Source organism: Ranitomeya imitator, chromosome 1 (genome assembly GCF_032444005.1).
Source record: "Ranitomeya imitator isolate aRanImi1 chromosome 1, aRanImi1.pri, whole genome shotgun sequence".
Taxonomy (NCBI): Eukaryota; Metazoa; Chordata; class Amphibia; order Anura; family Dendrobatidae; genus Ranitomeya; species Ranitomeya imitator.
Genome location: NC_091282.1, coordinates 547336701 through 547350947, shown reverse-complemented (window position 1 = coordinate 547350947; position 14247 = coordinate 547336701). Strand labels below are relative to the sequence as shown.

The window sequence follows — 14247 nt, the reverse complement described above, 5'->3', positions numbered from 1 at the left end:
TTGCCACCTGGGTCATTAGTTATTATGATAGTTGCAAGCAATCAAAAGAATAATTGTTGCTGTAGTCCATATATCTGGAAAAGACACAGGTAAGCAGTGGAAGAGTTAACTGTCACATCCCATTGTGATGACAGGACGCAGCACTGTTACTAGGTTACTCTCCTGCCCTTCTCCTATTGGAGGAGGTCTCCTGCCTGCAGTGCTTTCTGATAGGAGCCTCATCCTCTGGGCCCTGCTGTGCACACACCTCTAAGGAGGGGTGCAGTGGGATTCTGTATGGCAACAGCATGTAGGGGGGCAGGAGAAGGGTTACATCTGTAGGGGGTGTAGATGGGGAGCAAGCAGCAAGTCTCCAGGCTGCTGCCTGCAGCTGATCAGGTCACCATGTGGCTGTAGACACAGGCATTGGGTGCAGGATAAGGGAATTAGCCTCAGGAGCAGATTGGCGCTGTAGGATTTTCTCTCTTTATCCATCGCTCATCCTGATCCTTGTCTGCAAACAAATCCAATTCAGAAGCACCAAAAATCGTGACAATAAATGAGGTAAGCGATCCCCATCCATGTTTCTATTAGCTTCTATCAGTGCTCCCACAGGCACAAGAATGGTGCTGATTGTTGTCATTTAGCTGGATCATCGCCAGGGTTAACCCTGTCCTCACACAGTCTCACGTTCCTGGCCATAACAAATGCCACCCTGGCTAATCATGCCTCTTATGACAGTTTACAGCTCCTGATCTTATTCTACTGTTATTGTTGCGTATTATTCACTGTACTATTATCACACTAGTGTTAAAGGGGTGTTTTATCTTTCTGGGTAATACATTTTGGCCCTGCAGACTATTGTGCTTTTATCCTTGGTTTCAGCATGTTGCAATTTACATAATCAATGTGTTTATTGGAGAGTGCTGCAGACACTGAGGGGGTTCTACTCACCCCCACTATTATATATACCCGTCATAGCTCCAGGTGGCTATATTTTGGAGCACAATACATCATATACAGAGTAAATAGACTGCGCAGTCATTTAATATGCAGGCCACTAAAGGGGATTTCTGCAATAATGCAAAAAAACTAACATGGCACTACTCCACAGGCTACATACAGGTATGCCAGAGACATAAATATAAGCGGGTCTAGCAAGGACATAGTCATCATTACTATAACTTCTGTAGAAAAAGCAGACGCAAGCATCTGTATACCTATTGGGGGAATGTGGGCAGGTTGTTGTGCAGCAGAAGTATTTGGCTGGGAAGGAAAGACTGAAAATTGCACTGTAAGGCTGTGCTGCAGGCCCCAAGGGGGGCTTTGCAGAACAGCAAGGACAGATGAGAACAACAATGGGGTACAATAAATGACAAGACAGATGCTTTCATGTTACAGACCTTTGGTAAAGGATGGTATCAGGTCAGATGGCAATGATGGGGTCACCATGTGCAACTGAAGACTAGACTGTAGCAATGTAAATATGACATCTGATTGCCGAGGGTCAGTGCACATTCTCACTTATCTCGGAATATAGATGCAGATTAGTTAGTACAGTCTGTGCGTCAGATGTCAGTGCGAGGCTTGAGTTGTGGTACATCAAGGAGTGGCGTTGTAGGAAACTTCCGTAATACAGATGGAATTCTAGCTAGAAATCCTCTAATAGTGTTAGGAATATTTGGGATCAGCCCAGTAGGATCTTTGAAACTTGACATCAATTATTCTTTTGGAAGTTGTCTAGAATAGATCATTACATGATGGACAGAAGTATGTAAAACCCCATAGCTCACCTTGGGCAGCGGGTGATGGCCTCTTCTGACCAAATATTGGATGGAAGACAAGGACTTGTCTGAGATTAGTCACTTATAGACATTATATAACAGTGTTGAATACAAGGTTTAAGATAGATATGAATGAGATAGATAGATAGATAGATAGATAGATGATAGATAGATAGATAGATAGATAGATAGATAGATGATTGATAGATAGATAGATAATAGATAGATAGATGATAGATAGATAGATAGATAGATAGATAGATAGATAGATAGATGATAGATAGATAGATGATAGATAGATAGATAGATAGATAGATAGATAGATGATAGATAGATAGATAGATAGATAGATAGATAGATCTATAGATAGATAGATAATAGATAGATAGATAGATAGATCTATAGATAGATAGATAATAGATAGATAGATGATAGAGAGATAGATAGATAGATGATAGATAGATAGATGGATAGATAGATGATAGATAGATAGATAGATAGATAGATAGATAGATAGATAGATAGATAGATGATAGATAGATAGATAGATGATAGATAGATAGATAGATAGATAGATAGATAGATAGATCTATAGATAGATAGATAATAGATAGATAGATGATAGATAGATAGATAGATAGATGATAGATAGATAGATGATAGATAGATAGAAATAGATAGAGATAGATAGACAGAAAGATAGATAGATAGATAGATAGATAGATAGATAGATAGATAGATAGATAGATAGATAGATAAGGATAGATAGAAGGATGGACAAATGTAAAGATAGGTAGATGGAAAGGATAGATAGATAGATAGATAGATAGATAGATAGATAGATAGAAGGATAGACAGATAGATAGATAGATAGATAGATGGATGGATAGAAGGTTAGATACATAGATGGATGGATGGATAGAAGGATAGATAATAGATAGATGTGTGGATGGATAGAAGGATAGATACATAGATAGAAAAGTGGATGGATAGAAGGATAGATAATAGATAGATGGGTGGATGGATGGATGGATAGAAGGATAGATACATGGATGGATGGATGGATGGATAGATAGATGGATGGGTAGAAGGATAGATACATAGATGGATGGATGGATAGAAGGATAGATATAATAGATAGATGGATGGATGGATAGAAGGATAGATACATAGATGGATGTATGGATGTATGGATGGATAGATAGATAGATAGATAGATACATTGATGGATAGAAGGATAGATAGATGAATGGATAGAAGGATAGATAGATAGATAGATATTAGATAGATAGATAGGTAGGTAGATAGATAGATAGATTGATAGATAAATAGATAGAAGATATTAGGTATGAGGAAGATGGGCAGATATGAGAAAAATAGATATCAAGACATATTGATGTGTTATACAAACCCGTCCGTTTTACTGCATAACCTCTTCTACTATATAATTGTCTAAGGGTCACTTCCGTCTGTCTGTCTTTCTGTCTGTCTGTAACGGAAATCCCGTGTCGCTGATTGGTCTCGCCAGCTGCCTGTCCTGGCTGCCGCGACCAATCAACGATGGGCACAGTCAGGCCGAGAATTAGTCCCTCCCTACGTCTGTCCAGTCAGTGCCCGGCGCCCGCTCCATACTCCCCTCCAGTCAGCGCTCACACAGAGTTAATGGCAGCGTTATGCCGCGGGTAACGCACTCCGTTAACGCTGCTATTAACCCTGTGTGTCCCCAACTTTTTTACTATTGATGCTGCCTGTGCAGCATCAATAGTAAAAAGATCTAATGTTAAAAATAATAAAAAAACAAAAAACCTGCTATTCTCACCTTCCGCCGTCCGACGATGCGCGCGCCTGCCGCCAGCTTCCATTCTCGGAGTTGCATTGCGAAATTACCCAGAAGACTTAGCGGTCTCACGAGACCGCTAAGTCATCTGGGTAATTTCGCAATGCATCCTGGGAATGAAAGATGGCGGCAGCCGCGCGCGCATCAGCACAGCTTCGCTGGACCCCGGCGGGTGAGTTCATAACTATTTTTTATTTTTATTAGTTTTTTAACAGGGATATGGTGCCCACACTGCTATATACTACGTGGGATGTGTTCAATACTACGTGCTATATACTACGTGCCCAGTGTTAGATACTATATGAGCTGTGCTATATATTACGTGGGCTGTGTTATATATTACGTGGCCAGTGTTATATACTATGTGGCTGTGTTACATACTATACTATACATACATACATATTCTAGAATACCCGATGCGTTAGAATTGGGCCACCATCTAGTTTTCAATAAGTAGGTCAGTCCTATGTCTGGGAGCACTGATTATATGTAGGTGAATCATCACATCCCGCACGGCTCACTCCCTGGCAACACAAACGACATGCTTTTTTCTAAATCAACAATGTTTTCTGAAGTCAAGCATAACAACAAACATTATTTTGGATATTTGGCTTTATTTTTACCCAAATCCCACTCCTTATTCATCTCCTTTAAAATAAATGCGTTTGCTCAGTTCTGTTATCTATTTCAGGATGGATTTTCCTGTAAAGTATGTACATTTGCAGATTCATTTAATGGTGAAGTGATTCTTGGGAGTGTTTCAGAAAATCACTTTTTTAAATTTTTTTCCTTAATTTGCCATGTTACCATCTAACATGATTACAATGAAGGGTTGATTTGCCCATACACATGAGGCAGTGATGGCCAAGTCAACCTATTTCAGCAGGATGGACCTACCATGTAATGTTTATGGGCGTGTAACCACTCAGCGCTGATGGAAGAAGTTCAGGGAAAACATGATTGCCTTAAGACATGTCTGACAGTGACTTATTACCCTCTCCCTATTGCACCCTTGGCCAGACAAGCATGCACGTGGAGGGTCAGAAGGAAAACACTTATAAAGAAATATACAGTTGCAATCAAAATGATTCAACCCCCACTGAAAGTGAGGTTTGTTAGCAAAAGTTTACAAAGTTTCTGCTGCTTGCAAGAAACCAATGAAGGAAGAACAATTTCAAGAAGTCAAAACAACTAATGTAACAACTGGGTTTTCTAGATTCCCCACACAATGCCGCCGTAGTACTGCAGTCTCAGAATTCTTGAACCTCTTGAAGAAAATCCCCCATAAGAGCACTTATGTGCAGGGCAGGTGTTGGCTCAAGTACACGTGATTCAATTAATCAAGGGCTTCATTAGTCGCAAAAGGTAAGTTTGAACTAAAACACATTAAAATCCTGAACTGGCTATGGATCACTCAGTGCGCATCGTATACTTTGGTCTGCCTGTGTAAATAGGCATTGAAACCACTGCCGATCGGTAAACGTTTACCAATCAGCGGTCGTGTCGTGCTGCTGGTCGGTCGGTATAACCGGACCCTAAGTCAAGAGATTTTTGGTTTCATCGGTTTATTGTAGAAAACATTGTACAATTTTCTAATAAACCTATCTTGCAATGGAGTTTGAATCATTTTGATTGTGATTGCAATATTCACATACCTGTGTATATAGAATATATAGGAAATATAACCAGGTTAGAAAACGTTAAGCAACAAAGTAAAAATGGCATGATTGGGGATCATTAGAGCTATAACATGTCGATGTAAGATTATGGGGGAATGAAACTTGCTCATCCTGATGAAGATGTCAGCATACGACTCCTTTTTCCGTTAGTTGGTCTTTATTGTAGACTTGAGGTCTGTTTCTGGGAAGCCGTTCACTAACTGATAATTTGGCTAAAAGTAGTATACCGGCCTAAAAATTGGATTGTTATGGGTGATAACTGGGAGCCCCACTTATCGTCAGAATGAGGGCTTCTGTCTCTTATTCTTCTCTAGCTGAAAGCCTGTGGCCAGAAACAGGTTAATAGAGTAGCAGGACAGAGATGTGCCCTGGCACTGAAAATATCAGAACATAGCGTAGCGCAGCGCTGTGCTCTGCTTATTTATGCAAGTGTCATAGACTAATGGAGTGGCAGGGCACATACAGGGAAGAACAAGAGTACGCTAATAGTTATCACCCTTCCAGTAGAAAGCTAGCTGCCTCAATGGTTTTATTAGTAGAATTAAAGAAATATATGAAAGTGACTTCTTAGTGTACTGTTGTTATAAGTGCTTATTCTGCTTATTAATCTAATAAAGATTATTATTATTTGGATACAAAACTAAGTCTATTATTGGTCAAATTATTGAGTGGATGACAGCACTCCGATAGTCAAAATAGGAGAAAATGATGCAATCACCACACATAGAGGCTGTTGACTCATGTCGTAGCAAATATTATACAGTGGACTAGAGAAGCAATCCTAGAGATATTCAGTGATGAATCAGGAATCTGCAATGGCCAAAGAGGTGACGCTGGAACATTTGTGTGATTTGTGCATTTACCACAAAGTAAACAAATCTGGTTGAACGTCTTCTCAGTATGGTGATTCCATAATTTTTTATATGATTTGTAGTTTGAAAAAAACATACTATGAAGAAGTACTGTGACAGTTGAGCATGTGGACAAATAAAGAAATACGTAGGACTTGATTACACCAATACTTCAGGTATAGAGAAAGTAAAGTTTACTAAAGTAAAGTCACACAGTACATAAAAAAATGATGACGATGTTAGGCTCCCGATTCCACACCTCAGAAGGGTACCACCCAGTGGACCCCAAGGCACCAACGGATCGCCGAGGCACACACAGGCGGGACATCAGGGCCCGGGCAGGTCATCAGAGTACACTAGGACATCAGGGTGCAGGCAAGACATCAGGATACAAACAGGACATCAGGACATCTGGACTCAGGAAAGACCTCAGGGCATCAGGACACAGGAATACTGGACAGACATCTGGGACACTGGCGTGGCAGCCCATGACATCAGCTGGGACCCTGGCGTAGCAGCCCAGGTAATCAGGTTACACCAGGACATCAGGAATACCGGATAGACATCTGGGACACTGACATGGCAGCCCAGGTCGTTGGCTGGGACACTGGCGTGGCAGCCCAGGGCATCAGTTACATCAGGATATGAGGCACAGGGAGGACATCAGGACATCAGGGAACAGACAGGATATCAGGACATCAGGGTCCATGAGGTCATCAAGACACAGGCAGGACATCAGGGTACAGACAGGACATCAGGACATCTGGACCCAGGGTCACCGGCAGACATCAGACAGGAGTCGTTCGGTTCTGGACATCCGACACGACCTACAGGCACCACCAGAGACATCAGGCTCCAAGCTCCAGACAGCGGTCATCAGGTTCCAGACTGCGGTTGTCAGGCTCCGGGCATCGGACCTAGGAAGGAACTCAAACGTGATGGTGCAAACACCGCCGTACTGGACATGAGCCAGACGGGGTTAACACCAAATGGTAGTCAGAGCACAGAGTAGTAGATGCTCAGCAGAAACACCGTTTTCAAGAGACTCAAAATCACTGGGAGTGAGGCTCCACATGCAAATGGATTCCAGGAACATAATTACAGCAGACACAGTTCAGACAGGTTCAGGTACAGGACAGGTACAGGATCAAGGATTCGGGCCTGGATATACCACCTCCAGGACAGGCAACAGAACAGGACAAAACAGGAATGAAAGCAAGGTCTTTGGTACCGAAACATAGACGGGAGAAGTGCAGGAACACAAACACACATAGCAAAGTTCAAGAGCTTTGTGAGTGTAGCTCAGGCCCCACCCATAGGGCAGGGGAGCTTTATATATGAGCTGCCCCTCAGCAATTGGCTGGGGGCAGCATTTGAAGTACCCACCCTAAACTCTGATAAAAGCAGGGGAGGAGTGGCCACGCACGCCCTAAGCACACACAGAAACCATTAAAGCACAAACAGTGCAGGATCTGAGGCTCAGGGCACCTGACTGAAACTGCATGCTCTGAGCAACGTGGAAAGTCATGCACCAGCTGCAAATGACCTCACAACCCGCGGACAGCTTCACAGCAGCAACCAGGGACCGCACATGAGGAAGGTATGCAGCAGGGCAAATACCTAAAAACCCATGTATGACTGCGCAGCAGAGCAGGGAACTGAGAAGGCTCATCCAAGTAACAGCCAACAGTATCCCAACTCAAATTAGGGGGAAAAGAGTAAAGGGTTAAAGCAAACATATGCATTGTCACGCTCGAAAACCAGAAACAGACAGAATGGCGTGACAGAGTAGCTGTGAAACATTAGATACCTAAAAGAACCCCTCTTTTACACTGATAGCAGTTTTACACACCCTTGGCATTTTCTCAAGCAGCTTCAGATAGTCAACTGGAATGGCTTTACCATAGTCTTGAAGGAGTTCCCAGAGTGGAAGAGCAATTGTCTGCTTTGCATTCACTCTGTGATCCAACACATCCCAAACTATCTCACTTGTGTTGAAGTTTGTTGATTGTGAAGAAAATGTTAAATGATGCAGCATTCATCCCTCTCCTCTTTAGATGTCCCACTAAGTCCAAACCAGATGGCTAGCATATCAGAATTATTTAATGGCCATGCTGTGTAAATGTGCTTTAAATTTGGAATAATCACCAACAATGTCACCTGAAAAGCGTCCACACTCCATTTTGACACATCCAACCACAGTACAGATTTTCAATGATCTAATGTCCAGTCCTTGTGTTGCTTCGCCCAAACTAGTCTTTTCCTCAGTAGGGGCTTCTTTGCAGCAATTTAACAATAAAGGCCTGCTCATAGCAGTGTCCTCTAGACAATTGAAATTGAGATGTGTCTGAAACTTGATGTATGTGAATAGTTTTTTAAGGATGTTATGTGAGGAGCTGTCCATTTGTGGTTTCTGAGGATGGTAATGCTGATGAACTTATCCTCTGCAGCAGAGGTAATTTTGTCATAGCTTTTGATGGTTTTCATGATTGCACTTAAGGATATCTTCAAGGATCCAACAGTTTTTCCAGATTGATTGACCTTCATGCATTAAAATAATGATGGAATGTAATTTCTCTTCACTTAGTTGAGTGATTTTTTAACGTATTCTGAAATAGGGCTCAGCAATGTATGGAACTGTACACCAACCCTGCATTTACAAAACAATCCCGATAGTCACAAACACTTTCAGAAGGCAGGTGATTCAACAAATTAACTCTTGACGAGGTATACCTGGTCACTGGAAGCCATTCCATTTGATTACTACTTGAGAGAATGTCAAGGGCTTGTAAAGCTGTCGTCAGGGTTAAAGGCGGTACTTTGAGAAATATTTGTTCCTTTGTGGTTTTGCTGCCTTTAGTCTGAATCTACAATGTGCACATTCCAATAAGAACAAGGAAAACCATTCTATGAACAGATGTGTTCAAACTGTTGACTGGTTCTGTATGTATTTTATTTTAGCTTGCTATGCATTCTATTATTTTCCTAACTGGTATTATTAGTTTTCCACATGCAGCTGTTACATATCTGAGACTACCTTATGTCTAAAAAATAAATCTTGGAACTAGACAATTACTGAAGATAAAACCTCATTAGATTTTTTTTTTTCCTTTTGCTTTATGACATTTTAGATTTATCCAGTTACTTTTTCCAACAGGCTAAAGGTTAATATTTTTTTACAAATAGCATATGTGAGCGTAGTGGCAGATTTTTAGACTATTTGTAAGAAGCAAGTGACAGAAAATAATTGTATGACATTATGTCATACAGATCTTGATTTTATGTTCTTACCAGTTTATTGTATGAGGTCTCTGCATTTTCTTGTTATATTGTGGTAGCTAAGAGAGTAATAATTTATAATCGCATGCTTTTTATACTATTCAGTCGTGAGTTAAAATGTTTCTGGTGCTGACATAAAGTAGGTCACAAAAAAAAACAGTTCAGACCAAGTGGTCCTTACATCATGGAAACTGTATCCATAGCTACTGTGTTCTGTCACTATGGCAACACCTTTCTTCCATCAGGATCCATCCACATGTGTTTCAATTTATTTGGCATTAGTTATATAAAGGGCATCTTTCTGCTTTGTGCCTGCTAAATGAAATCAAAGTAAACACATGTATTGCGTTGGCTAGCTGGAAAGTGAACATTTAAACAAAAATAACACAGGTTTTTTGTCACACAGCAAAAAAAAAAAAATACAAAGTAATGGCCAAAAGTGTTAGCACCTTGAAATTGTTCTAGACAGTAAGCATTTATCCCAGAAAATTATTGCAATTACACATGTTTTGTTATACATATATTTATTTCATCTGTGTATTGGAACAACATGAAAAAAAACTGAGAAAAAAGACAAATTGTACATAATCTCACGTAAAACTCCAAAAATTGTCCTCACCATTTTTTTGGCACCTTTCCAAAATTGTGGATATACAACTTTTTTCCAAGCATGTGATGCTCTTTCAAACTCACATGTGGCAAATAACAGGATAGAGCACTGTGAAAATCACACCAAAAACAAGATAAAAAGAGAAGAATTTGACTCAATCTTTGTATTGTGTGTCTGTGTATGTGCCACACTAACCATAGAGAACAGAAAGAGGAAAAAAGAACTGTTTGAGGACTTGAGAGGCAAAATTGTTGAAAAATATTAACAATCTCAAGGTTACAAGTCCATCTCCAGAGACCTTGATGTTCCTTTGCCCACGGTGCGCAGCATCCTGTAATCAAGAAGATTACAACCCATGTCACTGTAGCTAATCTCCCTGGTCGTGGACGGCAGAGAAAAAATTGATGACAGGTTGCAACGCAGGATAGTCTGGATGGTGTATAAAAACATAAATTGGCAACACATGTGTAGTTTAAATTTTCTGTGATGCCTTTAAGATGCTTATAAATGCACACATGCCCTAAGAGAGTATGGGAGAGAATTACGTGAACATTGGTCAACTACTCAGGCCTGATAATGTTACAATACTATATTTAAAGGAACCTGTCACATCCTTTTTTGCTATTAAACTGCTCCCAATGTATTGTTAGTGATACAAATTGCATCACTAACATGTTTTTCTTAAGCAAAATGTCCCAGTATTTATAGCAAAACTCACTTATTAGACTATGATGATTGCCCTACTTACAGTTAGGTCCATATATATTTGGACAGAGACAACATTTTTCTAATTTTGGTTATAGACATTACCACAATGAATTTTAAACAAAACAATTTTGGTGCAGTTGAAGTTCAGACTTTCAGCTTTCATTTGAGGGTATCCACATTAAAATTGGATGAAGGGTTTAGGAGTTTCAGCTCCTTAACATGTGCCACCCTGTTTTAAAAGGGACCAAAAGTAATTGGACAGATTCAATAATTTTAAATAAAATATTCATTTTTAGTACTTGGTTGAATACCCTTTGTTGACAATGACTGCCTGAAGTCTTGAACTCATGGACATCACCAGACGCTGTGTTTCCTCCTTTTTGATGCTCTGCCAGGCCTTCACTATGGTGGTTTTCAGTTGCTGTTTGTTTGTGGGCTTTTCTGTCTGAAGTTTAGTCTTTAAAAAGTGAAATGCATGCTCAATTGGGTTGAGATCAGATGACTGACTTGGCCATTCAAAAATATTCCACTTCTTTGCTTTAATAAACTCCTGGGTTGCTTTGGCTTTATGTTTTGGGTCATTGTCCATCTGTAGTATGAAACGACGACCAATCAGTTTGGCTGGATTTGGCTGGTTCTGAGCACACAGTATGGCTCTGAATACCTCAGAATTCATTCGGCTGCTTCTGTCCTGTGTCACATCATCAATAAACACTAGTGACCCAGTGCCACTGGCAGCTATGCATGCCCAAGCCATCACACTGCCTCTGCCGTGTTTTACAGATGATGTGGTATGCTTTGGATCGTGAGCTGTACCATGCCTTAGCCATGCTTTTCTTTCCATCATTCTGGTAGAGGTTGATCTTGGCTTCATCTGTCCAAAGAATGTTCTTCCAGAACTGTGCTGGCTTTTTTAGATGCTTTTTAGCAAAGTCCAGTCTAGCCTTTTTATTCTTGATGCTTATGAGTGGCTTGCACCGTGCAGTGAACCCTCTGTATTTACTTTCATGCAGTCTTCTCTTTATGGTAGATTTGGATATTGATACGCCTACCTCCTGGAGAGTGTTGTTCACTTGGTTGACTGTTGTGAAGGGGATTCTCTTCATCATGGAGATTATTCTGCGATCATCCATCACTGTTGTCTTCCGTGGGCGCCCAGGTCTTTTTGCATTGATGAGTTCACCAGTGCTTTCTTTCTTTCTCAGGATGTACCAAACTGTAGATTTTGCCACTCCTAATATTGTAGCAATTTCTTGGAAGGGTTTTTTCTGTTTTTGCAGCGTAAGGATGGCTTGTTTCACCTGCATGGAGAACTCCTTTGACCGCATGTTTACTTCACAGCAAAACCTTCCAAATGCAAGCACCACACCTCAAATCAACTCCAGGCCTTTTATCTGCTTAATTGAGAATGACATAGCGAAGGGATTGCCCGCACATGTCCATAAAATAGCCTTGGAGTCAATTGTCCAATTACTTTTGGTCCCTTTAAAAACAGGGTGGCATATGTTAAGGAGCTGAAACTCCTAAACCCTTCATCCAATTTTAATGTGGATACCCTCAAATGAAAGCTGAAAGTCTGATCTTCAACTGCATCTGAATTGTTTTGTTTAAAATTCATTGTGGTAATGTCTATAACCAAAATTAGAAAAATGTTGTCTCTGTCCAAATATATATGGACCTAACTGTATCTTCTGTTTCAGTTATAGGATTGGGATCTCTAGCTTTCCAGTCATGGCCAGTCAAATGTCTTTCCAAGTTCTCCATGTCTATGTTATTATAATTCCTTCCCTTCACTGCTCCATACGTCACCGCAATATCTCAGCAAATTCTGCACTTGCGCAATGACTCTCATCTTTCTGGGCATGCGCACTGTATCTGGTGTACGTCCCAGCTTTATATCCTATGTGCGCATGGTCTGGATCCGCTAAGAGTCAGAGCAGTGAGTGGGGAGACAGTGGCGCGCCTAGCTTGCACGCTCACAAACTATCATGTGGCCACTGACTCTCAGTGGCTCTGGAGCAGGCGCACGTAGGATATGAAGCTGGGACGCACACCAAATTCAGTGAGCATGCCCGTAAAGCTGAGAGTCGTTGAGCAAGCGTGGGATCTGCTGGGAGATTGCGGTGACATAGGGAGCAGTAAAGGGAAGGAATTATAATACGATGGGCATGAAGAATTTGAAACAGATGCAGCATATAGATTATATGAGTCAATATTATATAATATACACTGCTCAAAAAAATAAAGGGAACACTTAAACACCAAGTAAATCAAACTTCTGTGAAATCAAATTGTCCACTTAGGAAACAACACTGTTTGAAAATCAATTTTACATGCTGTTGTGCAAATGGAATAGACAACAGATGGAAATTATTGGCAATTATCAAGACACACTCAATAAAGGAGTGGTTCTGCAGGTGGGGACCACAGACCACATCTCAGTACCAAAGCTTTCTGGCTGATGTTTTGGTCACTCTTGAATGTTGGTTGTGCTTTCACACTCGTGGTAGCATGAGAGGGACTCTATAACCCACACAAGTGGCTCCGGTAGTGCAGCTCATCCAGGATGGCACATCAATGCAAGCTGTGGCAAGAAAGTTTCCTGTGTCTGTCAGCGTAGTGTCCAGAGGCTGGAGGCGCTACCAGGAGACATTTAGGGGGCCGTATGAGGGCAATAGCCCAGCAGCAGGACCGCTGCCTCAGCCTTTGTGCAAGGAGGAATAGGTGGAGTACTGCCAGAGCCCTGCAAAATGACTTCCAGCAGGCCACAAATGTGCATGTGTCTACACAAACGGTTAGAAACCGACTCCATGAGGATGGTCTGAGTCCACAGATAGCAGTTGTGCTCACAGCCCAACACCGTGCAGGACGCTTTGCATTTGCCACCGAACACTGGGATTGGCAAATTCGCCACTGACACCCTGTGCTCTTCACAGATGAAAGCAGGTTCACACTGAGCACATGTGACAGAGTCTGGAGACAAAGTGGAGAGCAATCTGCTGCCTGCATCATCCTTCAGCATGACCGGTTTGGCAGTGGGTCAGTAATGGTGTGGGGTGGCATTTCTTTGGAGGGCCGCACAGCCTTCCATGTGCTCGCCAGAGGTAGCCTGACTACCATTAGGTACCAAGATGAGATTCTCAGACCCCTTATGAGACCATATGCTGGTGCGGTTGGCCCTGGGTTCCTCCTAATGCAGGACAATGCCAGAACTCACGTGGCTGGACTGTGTCAGCAGTTCCTGCAAGATGAAGGCATTGAAGCTATGGAATGGCCCACCCGTTCCCCAGACCTGAATCCGATTGAACATATCTGGGACATCATGTCTCGCACCATCCACCAACATCACGTTGCACCACAGACTGTCCAGAAGTTGGCGGATCCCAGGTCTGGGAGGAGATCCCTCAGGATACCATCCGCCGCCTCATCAGGAGCATGCCCAGGCATTGTAGGGAGGTCATACAGGCATGTGGAGGACACACACACTACTGAGCATCATTTCCTTGTCTTGAGGCATTTC

General features: G+C 41.7%; 1 protein-coding gene across 2 annotated transcripts in view; it reads left to right on the top strand.

The window, feature by feature from the left end:
- The first annotated feature begins 253 nt into the window (after positions 1-253).
- Positions 254-14247, top strand: part of ABHD8 (abhydrolase domain containing 8) — a 36720-nt gene continuing 22726 nt past the window's right edge. Inside the window, exon 1 of one of the 2 annotated variants that reach the window (XM_069767684.1) lies at positions 254-543. The gene's annotated coding sequence lies outside the window, so the exon portion shown is untranslated. The remainder of the gene's footprint in view (positions 544-14247) is intronic. The other variant, XM_069767683.1, reaches the window with a different exon arrangement.